This window comes from Sinocyclocheilus rhinocerous, unplaced genomic scaffold (assembly GCF_001515625.1).
Source record: "Sinocyclocheilus rhinocerous isolate Xijiao unplaced genomic scaffold, SAMN03320098_v1.1 scaffold679, whole genome shotgun sequence".
NCBI lineage: Eukaryota > Metazoa > Chordata > Actinopteri > Cypriniformes > Cyprinidae > Sinocyclocheilus > Sinocyclocheilus rhinocerous.
The window spans coordinates 23,169-40,791 of record NW_015635058.1 but is presented as its reverse complement, the minus strand read 5'-3'; the positions used below and the strand labels follow the sequence as shown (position 1 = coordinate 40,791).

Here is a 17,623-nt window from a genome sequence, read left to right as displayed (position 1 = left end):
GCTGCTTCAGAGCTGGTGTGTGTTTACTGTTTGTGGTTGAGTTTTACAGAGGATGCAACACTGTTTACAGAGGGACTAAAACTGCAGCTGACCCGAGCTCAGAAGAGACACCACTGGCACATGAGGTTTAAAAGCCCTTCTTTCCCACAAGATCAAAAATCTGAATTGTTCATTATTAGTTTTGATGTTTAACTGTGATTATTAATCTCAAATAAAGTTTACATTGGGCTGAATGCTGACTGTTTATGCAGGCTACACATCCAACACAGGATGAGCAGTTTAGAGGAACATTGGTGAACATTACAGCGTTCAGTTTACAGTAGCTGATCATCAAGGGAAAGTGTAGAGGAGGGTAAAAAGCTACTCGTGTATACAGAACAGAAGACATGATTTATATATCAGCTATCTGAATGTATACAGATCTCCACTTTTTCCAAATGCGTGTTGGGTTTGTTCAGTAATGTTGTGATGGCAAGAAAAGTCAAACTGCCTTTACATTTCACTGATAAACTAAATACTCTTGAAAAACAATTGCTTTTTTTATTACGTAAGGTTTACTATATGACTCAAGGACTTTTCAAGTTCTCCTGGGACGTTCCTACTTAGGAGATTGGAAATTGCAATTATGATGTGATGTGCGTGCAAGTAATATAAATAAATGATAAAAAGACTGTTTGTTCTCTCTTTTCACTTCCTGACAAAGACAGGAAGGTTTTTAGTGCTATTGCAACCAAAGCAAATGATGCACATTAGATAATTGCTGCCGTATCTGTGTATTTTATCTCCTGCGTTACCACAGAGAATTATAGAAAACATAGCTGCACAATGTAAAAAAAAAGTAATACAGAACAAGACCACAACCTCATGAACCAGCTAAATTAGTTGTATATTTTTGTACCTTTCAAATCTCAGAAAATCATTGACGGCAACATACAGTATAAACTGACTGCTGTAAACCAAACATCAAACATTATTCTATGCTCTAAATCAATTCACTGACTTAAAAATCTCCCAGCAATCTGAAGTACTATATGAAACATCCTACACTCTAAAAAATGCTGGGTTGTTTCAACCCAACTTTGGGTCAAATATGAACTAACCCAACCATTGGGTTAAATTTTTACATTAAATTTTTAACCCAAAAGTTGGGTTAGTCCATATTTGACCCAAAGTTGGGTTGAAACAACCCAGCATTTTTTAGAGTGTAGATAAGACCTTTATTTCTCGGCTGGGATTGTGCCCTTTGAAGCTGCATGGAACTGCAATTTGGACCTTCAACCCATTGGGTCCCACTGAAGTCCACTATATGGAGAAAAATCCTGGAATGTTTTCCTCAAAAATCTTCATTTCTTTTCAACTGAAGAAAGAAAGACATGAACATTTAGGATGGAATGGGGGTGAGTACATTTACAGGATTTTTTTATTCTGGAAGTGAACTAATCCTTTAAAAACCATGTCTGTAGAAACTGAGACATAAATGCATGTTTGTTATAAATTGCTTAATAGCAAAGAATCTTGTTCCATACGACCACTCCATGTCCTTCACGGCTCTTACCCCAGCGACCTCCATCTCCTCAGGGGCAGCAGCTGTGTCCCTGTCTGCCTCCTCAAGTCTGGGATGCCCCTTCTTACCCCCTGTGTCTGACAACTGCTGAGTTGAAAGTGAAGGCCTTGCTGCTTTTGATTAAGTTATTTGCTTGCTATAGCACAGGCTGAAGGAAGTTCCCCACTGCCAACTCCTGTCAACAATCTGTGGTCTGTAGAGCAGACGCATGTCACAAACACAGACCGAACAGTCACCAGGACATACATCTGACATCACTGACATGCAAATGGATCCAGATTTAGTATGTGGTTTGTAACATCTCTGTAGAATACTAGTAAACAATTCGAAAATGCATTAGAATGCTAAAATATATATTTAAAATATAATGCTTATTTGATGCATTTAATTAATTAATAATTAGATGATTAATTCAAATTATTTTAATACGATGTTATAACACAGTAAATAATTTTAATATCAATATTTTAAAAATATATGTTTTAAATCTTACCTTATATACTATATGTGGTTTGTATACAACCTTGTATATAAGGTTTCCTATGCAACAGTATATACTGGATCTGCCTCATTTAGCAAGAATCTACTCAATTGAGTGGTCAAAGTCATCTTAATTAGTCACGCTGATCTAACCTCACAATAACAATCTGGGAAAAATCAGTTTAAAACTGAAAGACCAGGTGAGATAAATCCAACAGCAAACTTGAAAAAGGCTATTTTTTCATGATTTTCATGCTGAGAGCACCATCTTAAATATATCACTTTTGGATTAAATCATTTTTATTTTCCTACAATGTCATCCATTTACAATGTCACAATGGTTTCTAGCTGGCCATCTGGTTTAAGTGGATGTTCTATCAGCTCTGGTTAGCTGGCACATAGTAGGGAACTGATTAACCATGTTTCAAAAGCTTGACCACCTTAGGCAAGTGTGACCTAATTTTTCTAGCAGGAAGTGTATTAAAATAAAGTTGATATGAGTGCAGATCCATTGAAACAACTCAAGTTCTTCAGGGCAAAATCTGGAGAGTTTGACATCATTTAGTCTGCAGATCCTAGGGAAGGTAGAGCCTCAAGAGTGAAGAATGGAGAAGTTCTGCGCTGGTGTTCAGTTTCACCTTACTTGCTATAGGTCAGTACAATAGCCTGGTCTAATTATGTCCTGCAGGTATTGTCTGAATGGAAACCAAAATCAGATCAACGGTTCAGTCTGTGAATAGTTATGACTGGAGTCAACAAGTACTAACAATAACAGTAATAAAATTTAGTTATTAATATGAAAATCAATGTTTCAAGGCCTGGAGTGTATATGACACACTGATGAAGCTAATGAAAGTTTCAGATGGCTCTATCAGAAAAGTCAACACAGATGGCCTGGACTGCAAACCTTTGCTTAAGCCTCATTTCTGAGTCATGCCAAGAAATAACAGAGAAAAAAGGTACTAATTCAACAAACTACATGCATAGAGAACAGAAGTGCTTAAACTGCATATGCGTTACAGAAGACATAACCAGAGCTCTTCCATCACTCGCTTTCAATTCATTTAGTCTGTATGAGTTTGGGATTGTGTGTGCGCAATCATGCAAAGAGAACATGCAGATGTGCTAAACAACGTTTTCCCAGGTTTGTCCCTCTGAGCCCAAGTGCTGGCCCCAACATTTGTCTTCCAGATCACTCCATCTGTTTTCATATATTCATTCCATACTACACCTCCTGTAAGAAAACAAGTCAAAACTGCTTTTTAAAAGCCGCAATAGAGAAAAAGAACAACAGAACAAACATACAAATGTATGAACAAATTTTAGAACAAATATTAGAACAAACAAACAATAGAACAAATGAACGAATGATAGGTTGATGGAGGGATGGATGGATAGACAGATAGATAGGTAGGTAGGTAGGTAGGTAGGTAGGTAGAGATAGATAGATAGATAGATAGATAGATAGATAGATGATACGCACTAGCTTAACGCACTAGAGTGTATTGCATATGAGAGTTGAACCCAAACTCCTCTTCAGTTTATTTATGTTTTGAGAGATGCTAGGTACACTTGGTGTTCTGTGGCTCAGGCCTGGGCTCTCACACATGGTCTAAGCACGTACACGCCGGGAGGCTCGAGCGCTCTATTTAGAAAAGGTTTTAAACATGCTACACGTTACTTGCGACCACATATTTTGGCATAGTCCTCTAAAGGGTCGCCCCACCTGTGTAAACGTCAAGAACGTGGCCTTGATTACTGTCAAAACAATACCATCAAAAGCAAACCACTTAAAACAACTCACCTAAGATTCAGTCTTTAACACTTCCACGTGTAACGTTGCCTAACAGCTTCTTAAGTGTGGAAGACTTCTACGCTAAGAGACGACGACAGAATCGCTATTCAAAATGCCACTGTAAATCTCCTTAACTGGACCAGTTACATCTGACAATGCTTAGTGTTTTAGTGCCCTCAAGAGTCCCAGTCACTTCGACTTCTGGGAAATGTGACTGGCAGAATTTTTAATTGTAATAAACGTTGATGGCTGTGGAAAGAATGTGATGGCAGGAAAATGACGCAATGACAATGGTGACTGGCACCATAAGAAAGTTTACAACCCCAAACCCTATTTACTACAGAATTAATATCCAAAACAGTCTGTTTCATGCTTTAAAGCAGGGGTCCTCAAACATTTTGGAGCCATTATGACCTCCTCATAATTATAACAATGATTAAGCATATGCATACTACAGTTTGTACTCTTAGATGCCATTGGAACTTGTGTTTTTCTGGAGTTTTTTTTTTTACTTTTCTGGATTACCTTTTTTACTGTTTTAATGTTTCTGGACTCTGTTTTAATGGTTAAATTGAACTGTAATTAAAAAGCATGTCTAATTACTTGAAAACATAGAACTGAAACTTTTAATAAGTCGTTGTTAAATTGTATAACAAGTTTTATTATTCTCAAATTCAGTGTTTTCCATTTAAATTTTTCTAGATTCCATTTTAGTGGTTTAATTCAATTTTAATAATCTAAAAGCATGTCTAATCAATTTAATGTATAAAACTAACTACTTAATATTTTATTAAAATGTTTACAATAATATGGCCACATTAATTTTTTTTTTTCTTTTCAGAAATTGTGTATGGTCTGTTTTAATTTTTCTGGATTTATAATTGAATAAAAAATTATTTTCAACGATGGTAATCAAATAGAGGCATAAAACATTAACAAATTAATATTTTAAAATGTAATCAAGACATGAATCCATACCACGATTTGATTAAGTGTACAGACCTAACGTTCCATTTATTTATCCAAAACTTGTTTAATTTCGTGAACTTCCGCTTACACAGTGAATTCCATTTTGACTGAATTCCGTAATTCCATCCGCATTTAGTGCATCGCGGAAATCATAGCGCCCTAAATTCATTTCGCGGACCCCCTGACTATGGGTCAAGGACCTCTAGGGGTCTACAGACTGTACTTTGAGAAATCCTGCTTTAAAGAGCCCTCCAAAACAAATCAGGTAATAACACACACACGCACAAAAAAAAATATTTAATATATTTTTCAAAATATTCAATTCACTACATTATCAACAGTACATTAATTTATTTCTTGCAAAATATTATAGTTCAAGAGCAAAAGTTATAGGCTACTTATACGTAGTTTTAGAAACTGTTGTATGACTTCTCTCATATCCATCAAAATGTTTCCACATGCCTACCTGTCTGCAAACTCTGGGAAATGCAGCTTTTCTTAACAAAGCCTGAAATAAGAGCATTAGTGAGTGAAAGAGAGTCTAGTGAAGGGGTGTGGGAAGACAGAGGGCAAGGTCAGGGTTAAAGGTCACTAAGTGTCTGGACCAGGTCGAGCGAGGGGGCAGATATCCATTAAAAGCACATCCTGTGCATTTGCTGTGACTGCAGACATACTAGATAAAGCCTGGTAGATATAACTAAATAATGATTATTCTTTCGGCCTTTTTATATGCAATATAAATATGCAATATATGCAGTAATTTATATATATATATACACATTAATTTCATAGAAGAATCCTAAAAAAAATATATTACGTTTTTTTATCAAATGCTGTCTTGAAGAAACTTCTTTATATATATTTTATTTTAAATATTCATGTTTGTAACACTGTTTATCCATAAATTAATACAATGATGAATAATATTTCATTATTTTAATTTGAACCAATATAAAATATACTAACAAACAGCATTATTTATCTACATGTATTTCATAAAATATTTAAATTTTACATCACCAGCAAAATTACTGCAAATTCATAGTGAATATTTGCTCAGCCCTCCTAAAAACTCACAACTGGATGCAGTTTTTAACACAATTTTTCAGAGACATAATGTATTGCTGTTTGTTTCAGACACAACATCAGTGCTGTGAAATGTACTTCTGTTAAGGTTAAGGGTACTCCAGAAAGAAGCAAAGGGCACAGGTCACGTGAACTGGCTGATCTGCTTGCTGCGGTTTGTTTGGCAGAAATAATGTTCTCCGGTGCCCTCAGGAAGAGCTGTCGCAGGTGAGTCAAAGGTGGGTCAAGAGATGAGTGTCTGTATTTATACATGTGCATTTGGGAAACAGAAAGGAAAAAAGACAAAACATGCAAAGATGACAGCGCTTTTGTCATGCATTTTGGGGCTTTGAATGTGTTGTTTACACCAGACAAGTGCAAAGAATAAAGCGACTCTGAACATCACATACTGACAAATGCATCAATATTTTTTGTTCCGCTTGTTGTGAAATCACACCAACCAAAACAATAAGTCAAACTGAGACATAGAATGAGTCAGAGAGGGACAGATAGTAAAACAGAAAATCAAAGAGGCTTGCTTTCCATCTGAGACACAAATACTCCCTGTTACTGAAAACGTCTCAAAACCCAGACGTTTTTCATGGAGATCAGAGAGATAAATAGCATAATAAACAAGTCTGCTAGCCAGCAGAGCGAAAAGTTAAGGAATGAACACCAAACGTGAGGAAAATATTTGTAGTAACTATGTTAAAAAAGCTTCATTTTATCACAGCTGGCCAGCAAAAATCCTCCACCTGTTTTATTTATCATACAAGTGTGAGAAACTGTCTGTGTGGTCAGAGCACATCAGTGACCGTTCACTATTTAGCAGCTTTGGGTCCAGAAGTATTTTTAACGTTTGCCAAAGACATTTAAAACATTTAAAAACAAGCAGATTTAAAATTAATCACAACATTTGATTACAAAAAAGTGAAAAAACAAAAACATACAAGACTGCTTGTATTCTCAGGTCTATAACATTTCATTGGCTAGATGTATTTTTAGTGCAATCTCTATTAAATAATTTTTTAAAATCTTTAATTTAAAAAATAATTATCCAGTAACCAAGAATGACTGGAAATGTCATGCCATACGGACTGGAAATGTTTTTTTTTTTTAAATGATAAATTAAACAAAAATTATTGGAATACATTTTAAAAGAAAACACTATTTCAGTCTTTATAATTTCATGTTAAATTCAGAGTGTTACTTGCCGTTTCTTTGTGATTATTTGTGAAATTTACTAGCAATTTCTGAGTGAAAATTCAAAGCCCGTTTTTTTTCTCAGTGTAGATTACATAATGATTTTCACCCTAATCATGCAAATCACTACTGTGTGGTGAGCAAAACATGTATTAAACAATGGAAAACAATGGAAAATGGTGAATATATTTTTGACTAGACGAGGCATGAACCACATCTAACAAGAGAGAGAAGGAAAACATATTGTCATCTTCTGCTCTGTAGTTTCTGTTAGTTATAATAGAACGTAACTACTAAGATTACAAAGATTACAAAGCTTAAAGCCTGTGTTGTTAAGCCCTTAAAATCCTTAAAAAACAGCTGGTCTTCAGGGATGTTGCTTTTTCTTTTCAAGAATCTCTTGTCTTTTGAATATCTCATGAATCTTGGCATCTCAACAAAGAATTTTCCATTTTGAGTTGTCTCTTTGATTGCTGAATGATAATATGGTGGGGGGGTTACATTCCACATGTGGGACTGCAGTGGTATTAAAATAAATGCAGATGACATTATAGATGTGCAGATTTCATCTTAAGCTTCAATGAAAAGCATTTAAATAATCAGTCATGCATGGGAAATTTAAATAGTTTAAGCTGTTTTTGTTCTTTAAGGTTTGTGTCTTGTATAACTTCCTTGTCTTTTTCTCTCAGATCATTTTTCATGTTTGAGAAGACCTTCTAGCTATCATGGAAATTATGATTTTTTTTCTACACTGTAAAAAAGATTTTGACTTTAAAATAATTGGAGTATGTTTAACAAAAAAAAATACAGTATCAGTTTTTCTACATCAAGATTGTATGTGATATTTAGCATTTTCTGTAATAGTAACTATAATACACAATTCTACAATTACAATAGGTGAAAGGAGAAATTTTAAAACACATTCTGAACTGACCAAATAAAGAAGACATCTTTGAAGCATGGGGTATTACCAAAGTGGACAGAAATGTATGTAAGAGTTAGTGAATCAAAGACCATGGCAAAGCAAACAGCTCCCTGCTCGCAGAAGTGGGACAGTATCAAATTCACTCGCTCACATCATTTAGCATGACTGGTCATTATAGTTCCGTTGCAGCAAGACGGCTATACAAATAACAGGGGAAGTTCTGATCTCTCGGTGGGTCAGCACCTTCAAAACACTCCCTGCTCCCCCAAGCAAAGGTAGTGTTTGCCAGAGGGGTCCGGTAACCCCTGCTGCCCGCTTGGAACCTGAGAGGCAGCACATCGCCCAGATTCAGTTCACCTGCCAATGAGTTCAGCCAATTCCCTTTACTGAAATCAACATCAAACCAGCTGATTGCACATTCCTGTAGGAAAACACTGAAGTGCATTCAATAACAAGACCATAAAGGTGAAAGTCATGGCATAGCGATTAGTGCATTGGCTAAAAGTGGCAAAAAGTCTGAAAAGATCTGTAGAGCCAAGGAAGTTGCCACTAAAAGTCTTTATTTTTTATGAATTATGTACAAAATAGGCCTTGCACCTAAAAAGTTAACATGTATTTGTGTTTAAAAATATAAGACAGTTTAAAACCCTGATTTGTGGGATTTTGCAATTTTCTTGCAATAAAAATTAAAGCTGCAGTCCGTAACTTTTTTGTGCTCAAAATTTACTAAATGTATATAATAAGCGAGTACACCATGAATCCATTTTCCAAACTGTGTTTTTGGCCATAGACATAAACAGAGAGAAGTAGCTCCGGCTACAATGTTCTTCCGCAAGATGCACGCAGTTCTGTTTATTAACCGCTAAAGCGCCAAAAGTTACGGACTGCAGCTTTAAATAAAATTAAATTAAATACTAAATAAATAAAATGATTTTTCAAAGTTGTAATTAAAACAAAAATCGGAGTACATTTTAGAAAAAAATACTTTCTACTTCAAAATGTCACATTTAATTCGATTACTTTTTATAAGGTATGCACAGCTTTTTTGTAAGTTTTTGTGAGTAAAAATTATTTCTACACCATTTTTTTGCAGTGTAGACAATAATTAAATTATTGAATAAAATAAAATAAAATAAAATTTATATTAGATAATAGTTTGTCAAACATATCTGTGATAGTTTCTATTGTTTTTTTCAGCAGGGTAATGATACCCATACTGTGCTGCACATTATTGGCAATATTGAGCTGAAGCTTGACTTTGCAAATTTAAAATCGCAAATCAAATTGCAATTGCAATATCTGTCAAAAAAATCGCAATTTGATATTTTCCCCCAAATCGCACAGCCCTAGTATGAACACACCTGTTTAAATCCAACTGGTTAATGTTACTACATGCACAGTCAAAACTTGAAACGGTCTCGCATACAAACAGTTCTACGCATCCCACGTGCAACCTATTTGGGACCGCAGCTGAATGGAAGATAACCCGACTTCACTACTCACATAATCACATGACTCAGATCAGATTCCTCAGTCTCTGCCATTGAGAGGTGCAGAGAGGAAACCCTGTAAGCTCATGTTGTCCACAAGCTGGATATTTTAATTTCACAGCTGAGGCCGTGTCGAAATGTGTGTACATGTGTTTTTTTTTATATTTAATGCTGTACTATTGTTCACATATGTACAGCCTGGGCTAAAAATGAACACATTTAGTAAAATTCAGCTTTAGCGAGTAAATAAAATGGCCAGATGGTCTGTAACTGTTCTGTGAACTGCAAAATAACACATGGTTGAAATTTCAATGTATGGAAAGATCTGACTGCATGATTTGTTTTTGTATTTAATGCATGTATTTACGTACAGCCAGGGTCCAAAATAAAAATTTGGCTTTGGCAAGTAAATGTAATGGACAGCTGGTCTGCAACTGTTGTCTGAATTGCAATTTATTTCCTAAAAAAAAAACTTAAAGACGTTTCTAGTAATAAAAAGGATTAAACAGAAATTGAAATGACAAAATATATAATTTTTATGAAAAACAAATCTCTAAAATTTTGAAAATAATGTTTTAGTTAAAATAATTAAAATTACACTTAATGCAATTATATTTCATTATATTTTATTTTTTATTAAAATTGCATTTTTATATGCTGCCACCTTAGTTCAGGAGCTGAATTACAATTTATTTATGAATGGCACACAACCCTGCAGACGTTATGCATGGCAGGAAATCGCTGACAGAAATGGCCCACAATAAATATGAAGGAGAAACAAAGAGAGAGAAGGGAAGACAAATAAGGAGGCATGCTGTAATACTTTGGGAGAAAGAAAGTTTTGGCAGAGTGAGACTCAAAGGTGTTGGAAAGATTCACTCATCCTGTTTTCCTGTGCTTGATTCTGAGCCAGCTTATAAACCCTAAGCAACAACTAAAACATCCAAGCGCCTCAAACTCGGTAACCTTCAGTTCATCAACGTGATGAATAGATGCAAATCCTTGAATTCATCAATTTATTGCTCTAGATTGTAATGGTTTGTGCAGGCCATCTGCAAAATGTATGCAGAATTGTATAAAAAATTGAAAATGGTGAGAGAGAAGAACATTAAACGGTGACATCATTACTTCGAGTACATCTGGAGGCAACACTGTGGCCTTGTTCTAACGGGCAATTAATCTGGTCCAGGAGTGAGTGATGAGCGGAGGTTTGCATAACAGCGTTTTATCCATCCCGTCTCTTTTCTCCTCTGCCCTCTTTTTCCTTCTCCCTCCCATTGCTCAGACAAGACTCTGATCCAAAGGGTCAGGCAATGAACCAGTAAATAAAACTGCTTTATGCGTTTAAGCTAAAGAGAAAAAAAAAAATCTGACTGGAATATTACAAAAATGATGTAATTAAACACTGAATGATTGAATGAGCATAACAATACAGCTTATAAACAACACCTGGGCGAATCTCACAAACAATCCCAACAACCTCACCTGGAAAGAACGTTCACCACAAAATCAATAGGTATAAATAGTAAAAAGGAAATTTTTTGCAACAGTGCGAAAAAAATGATTTTCTTCCTCAGTGTTTTTGTCTTGTTTTCCAGTAATACTATCTAAATATGCTTAAATCAAGATACATTTGATAAATTGTGCATATTTTCACAATGACTTAAGATATTAAGCCTTGTTTTCTGAAAATTTGGTCAAAATTAAGTGAATTGATGCTTGAAACAGTAAAAAAAAAAAATCTGCTAATGGGGTAAGAAAAATATACTTAATTCAAAATGCAAACAAGATTATATATCGCTGATTTTTTTCTTGTTTTAAGCATAAACTCACTTAATTTTGATCAAAATTTCAGAAAACAAGGCTTAATATCTTAATCAGTTTTGCTTCTTAATTAAATACATTTTGATTTAAGACTGCTTATAAAAAAATACAAAAATACTTTGCATTTAAGAAAATAAATCTATTTTTAGGATTATGAAGATTCTGTTGCAGTGCAATACTATTGTACAATTTTGTATTACCATAATCTAATTCAATACCTCATTATTAATGGAATTAATTTAATTAATGGAAAAAAATAAGAACGACTATATTTTATTTGAAAGTGTACTTTGGAACAATGGCCTCTCTATCTCCATCTGTGTTTTAAACAGTAAGAGTTGTTTTACTATATGCACTTTGTGGATGAATCTCATCAGCTTTGAACATTTTTTTTGTGTACTTAATAATAGAATTTTGTTCATTTTTACTACATTTTTGGGGCATTTTACTCAAATCACATTTCTACTTTTACCTTTATATTTATTCTGATTTAAATTTTAAAAAATGCATTACATTATTTACAATACTATAATTCAGTAAAAATTGAAAGTAGAAACTAACAAACATAAGTAAAACTCATTCAAAATTCATTCTAGTGGCCCCATAAATGGGCCCTGACCATGTGTGTACACACAGGCGAGGAAGTGAAGTTCAAAAGTATCAAAGTCATTTGTTTCTTTACTATTTTAAGTACCAGAAACAGACCATAATAAGCCATAATGGGCAACATGATATTCTCTAAATAAAGGCCATACATCACTGTCCCATGCTTTTAATCAACTCTTTGTAGTTTCCGGAAGTCAAACAGCCTCAGATACTGTGGCTAAAGAGATGTTTGATATGATTCAGAGTGTTTACTACTGTTACTCATGTAGTAGATGACTTCAGGAAATATGAGGCACTGATTGCCTAGAACAGATTACGGTTGTGGACTGAAAAGTTTATTGGATTATAGGAATATTCATTTACATATGTGATTTTTTACACATGTGACTAACATGAGTAGTTTGTACAGCAATGAATGGAACATGTAATCAAATTACCATCAAATACACTAAACATGAACGCAATGTGCAGCGGCATGCTTTACTCCACATATGCTCTTTCATAATTTGAATTATGTACAGTACAGAGTTGCATATGATGATATGGTAGTATCAAACTGACTTGCTTGTGAAGTGTTTAAATACATTTACATTAACAACATCTGAGTCATGAAAAAAGAGAAAAAATATCCAATCCCACATGCCTGATTGGGTTCAGCAGCCTACCAAGATCCTTTGGTTGAAGCATAGGTCTGGAGAAATAATTTACGGTCTGGGGCCCCGGTTTTGCGTCGCCTGAGACAAATCAAATTATACATTTGATGTACTATAACCAAACATTCTCAGAGGCTGTGAAAGCCTAAGATAAAAGGTTGTAAATTGTCTTTTATGTTATGCATTTGGAGGACTGATTGACGCTTTGAGAGGTGCTCGGCTGTTCTACTCTGCAGTTCATCCAACTCTCTATTTGACGATTAAAGTGTTTTTGAAAATATGAGCAACGCTTTATGGGCAGTTTATAACTAGCTGCCTTCTCGCTGGTATTACTGCAAAATATATTTCTGCTCTGTATATCTGATTCTGATTCTGAGGTGAAGAATTGGCCAGTTCAAGTATACACGTTTGCTGTTGACAAACCTAAAGGATTTCAGCTATAATCATTATGTGAAAAAAAACAGCTAAAAAAAGAGCAAATGCATGAGGAAAGAAAGGAAACAGGTGGTGTAGTTTTCTACAAAGCAGAACATGCATCTAAAATTAGCATGGAAATACTTAATGCTTGAATCATGTCTTCATTAAACCCCAGTGCACATACAACAGGCATGTAAAACAGCCGTATTTTAGACTCATATGTACTGCTTTTCTTCTGTGAGCAAGTATGCACTCCCACACAAACACATTAAGACCTAATTTAGAGCCTATGCCTCTTTTATTTCTAAATTACAACAAGAGTCGTTAAAGTCTGTTGCGCAAATCATTATAATTGAATGCACCATTTTACAACCAGACCGAAGCGGACCTAAAAAAAAAAAACACAAAAAAAACAGGAACAACAAAAACAAAATGTGCCTTTTAAATCAGCCACAATCATTTCACACGTTGTATGCAGAATTTAATTTTAAACGATTAATAATGTTGCCGTTTTGTAACTTTTAACTGCACATATATTGTAATTGCCAGTCTTAAAACCCCACAATCAAAATTTAAGTTGTACAAGTTTCCAAGCTCTCTGAAAAACAGAAATGTAATTTGTACAAAACAATTGAAGTCATTGAATCATAATGATTAAACCACATGAGAATGAGCAACTGTAGCTCTCCAGAAAGATCTGGATTAGATATAAATTGCAGATAAATTTTACATTCCTTAGGCTGATTATCCATACCACCCAAGGGAATATTGGAAAATTAGTAAATATTATTTTACACACCTGTTTCTCCTCTCAAAATAACCAACATATCTGACTGATGACCATCCAGAAATCTTGCAAAAACAATTTCCGGCTAATCCAGTTTCTCACTGGAATAATCCTGGGCTGCGTTTCCCGATAACGTTGTCTCTTAGCTCGCTGCGAAGACTCTAAAGGTATATCTTAACTAAAGGTATACCTGTTCTAGGCATCCCCAACCACCTCCAGAAAACTCCCCACAGCATAAAAACGGAGAGCCGCCAGCAGCTGAATTTCGGGGCTTAGGGGGTAGCTCCGTCAAGTTTGTCTCTACAAAGTTTGACCAACAAGATGTAAAAGCTGCTGAATTTGCTCCCGTGGCAGGCGACATTTTTGTAGAATTGTATCTTTTGACATGGTAGCTATTCTGAGACTATTATGAAATAGTGCACATACACTAACTGGCTCCGCGGACGCAGCCGTCTTTGATTTAGGACAACTATTCGCTGTCTTGCTGCCATAGTTTGACCAAACTCCCCATAACATTCATTCCCTTTAAATATACTCTTAATTATGTGCTGCCTACTTGTTTGCCAGCCGATGTGCCTTTGTATATTATAATGGAAAAACTAACAACCATCAGTATAATGACAGTTTTATTCTTTGCATAAAAACACTTCAATTAATTGAACACTAATTGAACACTGGGTGTATTACAACTTTAGAATTGTAATATTTATTTGGTTCTGCACTTTTTCTTGCCACAGAATTACAATCGTATCGACTGAAATGTGAAGAAGGTTTTTGCACAGTGGTGGCCACTAGCGGAGTGAACTGTGAACAGCGATAAGGTATAGCTAAGAGTGGTCCATACTAACCTTACGAACAAATGACTTACAGAAGGTATACTTAACTAAGAACGTTTCGGGAAACACGTATTAACGTAAAGGTACAACTTAAGGTATAACTTACGAACGACGTAGCGTTAAGAAGGTTTCGGGAAACGCAGCCCAGACCAAAGTCTATAAATCTCTTGACAGAGTTAATTCTGTCCTCGGTTTGTTATACAAGAATCAGTAATAGTCCGTAAGTCGTGTTTTAGCATCACAATCATACCCTCAGAGAAACCATGAACAATGTAATGGGCAGCATTTGCTCTTTTAAACCAAGCCACTTAATGGAAAATAGCAGTTCTATAGTTGTGCCAACAACTGACATTTTCTAACTAGAACAAGCACAATGTTTGGTGTCTGACTACCAGTGTAAGCAATGATTTTGCCCCATAGGTACTGCTTCAGCTTTACACGATTCATCAAATAAACAAAGGAATGTGTAGCAATCATGCTTTGCAAACCAAATTATATGAAACTTAGAAATAAGTTTCTAGTAGAAGCCATCAAATGACATGGCATTTAATGGTACAACAGTTCCCTTTCAGTCTGTCACGTTCGACGTTACGTCGACTGACGTTAGGGGTCTCAATGAGGAGTTTGAGGAGGCAAATCGTCTGTGACAAGATCACACCATGAGTGAATATGTGTCTCTCTGTATGTACGTGTTTTTAAGGGTGAGTGAAAGGGAGGTTTATTACTGTTTGCTAAAGCAATTGCTCATTCATTTCTTTTTCTTTTCTTTTTTTTTACTTTGGCAGTAACTTTTCCCACAACATTTGTACTACGGACAATGCAATCAGACTTACAAGTTTCCCTCATATTTTAAGGATTATTGCTTAAAGTATTTGATTACTTTAAACAATGTATGTAGCATTTCATATTTATTTGTTCGATTTGTCCTATTGCTTGTTATTAGTTTCTTATTGTTTAATCGCTTACTGTTTACTTTCTATGGTATCAAAAATGTTAATATCATAAAGACCTATATCGAGACCTAAATCAAAAATAACTATATTGTGATATATATTGTTACAGTGAAATAAAATTACTCATATCATGATATAAGATTTTGGTCATATTGCCCACCCTAACAAACACAATCAGCAGAAGTAAAAAGCTAAATGTATAGGCTATAAACAAACTACAACACGATGGCATTACTTTAATGTCACTAAGCTTCCAACAACTTTTTCAAACTTTTCATTATTTAAAAAAAATTTGACCTGAAAATCTGAGTTATAATAGTTTGATTGCGATTATAAACACATTGAGACTGAAAAAGTGACTAGTGAGTAGTTTAGTTTACCTGTTCAACGTGATGACCATTATGATGATGAAGCCCCATTTAGACACTTAAAGCCACTCAGAACACTTTAGCAACTGCACTGCAACATCCTGGCATCAGTGTGGCAAGTTTTGCACATTCAAGCACTAACAATTTCTTCAGAAAACATTGTTTTGTGTGTCTTAGGGATCAAGTAACAAAATGAACACACACTGTCCTCAATGCATACTTATGCATACTTCATTTTCGACACTATTCCATTAGTCATCATTATGTTTTCAACAGAAACACTCTAATTTCACCACATGCTGTAGACCATGTACTCCATCAGAAAGACACGTTAGCAACGGTGCAATAAGCACTACATATTTAGTAATTTGTCACGAACAGACAACACAAAGCAGCTCCCTTCTTAACAAGTAATTCATTTCCTCAAAGCATGAGGAGGAGGGTATTTTTAGACAAGGTGAATAACATCACAGCAACTCTCAATGAAGAGCCAGTCAGACGAAAAAAAATTAATGATTGTATCCAGACTCACTGCAATACACAAATCACTTCCATATGAAGGAGAAATACCACAAAGACCAGACTAAGACTCTATTTTCTCGATCAAATTAATTCCAAACATGCTTAGTTCCTGGTGAATGTCTGACAGGACCTTTTTAATTGTTATCGGAATTTTATAGTGTAAACAAACCATTACTAGGCACAAAAAAACGTTACCCGAATACATACCGAAAATGAGTCAGAGAGAGAGTTGGCATGCTAAATCTCAAGCAACAACTGTTATTTTTCAATTCATTTTTCACATTTACAAAATTAAAACTAAATTTTTACATTTCTAAAGAAAAGGAGCCCAAAAAACTCAGATATAGTCAGGGCCCTTTTATTATTGTAAATTTAAGAGATAGATTTAGCGTCTGCCAGGCATAAAATGTAAGTCTGATTGCTTAGGAAAGTAATAGCAGTCCTTTTCTCAACAAGTGATTTGAATAAATGTTAATAACAACATAAAACAACTCTCGCAATATTAACTAATGTGAAAATAGAAACTCCACCCACCACTGTTCAGATGATTTACCTTTAGTACAAATAATATACATTTCTATTTATACTTTGTCTGAATAGCATCAGTATTTGTATGTACTGTAAACAAGATACTATTTGTTGCTATTTACACTTGGAGCAAACAAAATCTACCACTATTTACACTCACTGTAAGTAGCATCTACCTTCATTTACAATTAATGTAAATACCCACTGCTAACTATAAATATCATCAAGTTGATTTCATGTTGTTTAAAGTATATTTTTAGTTCTTTGTGCATACTGAAGCATAAACATAGTATTCAGAAAAGGTCAGGTAACCTTGCTCACTGTTGAAGAACAACAGCGGAGGGGCCCATTGTAAGACTCGTGACTGCATGACAGCCCATAAATTGTATTAATTCCCAGTGATGGACAGCTGCTGACAGAGAAAGAGAATGACAGACACGAAATAAAAAAAGACTGAAATACCTGATGGAGAAGCAGGTGGATTGACCCAGTGAAGCCACAGCCAGTGCCATGAGAATAGAGAGAGACAAGGGGGACAAAATTACTTTGGACAATTAAATTCTCTTCATAGAACAAAATCTGTATATTAATTTATTTTAAATTTATCACTGTCAAATCTATAAAAAATAAAAAAATAA

At 34.9% G+C, this 17,623-nt stretch overlaps 1 protein-coding gene across 1 annotated transcript in view; it reads right to left on the bottom strand.

The window, feature by feature from the left end:
• The window catches only part of LOC107746549 (collagen alpha-1(XXV) chain-like), a 74,253-nt gene extending 56,904 nt beyond the window's left edge, over nt 1-17,349 (bottom strand). Inside the window, exon 1 of the mRNA XM_016560806.1 lies at nt 17,307-17,349. The gene's annotated coding sequence lies outside the window, so the exon portion shown is untranslated. The remainder of the gene's footprint in view (nt 1-17,306) is intronic.
• Nucleotides 17,350-17,623: the final 274 nt, after the last annotated feature.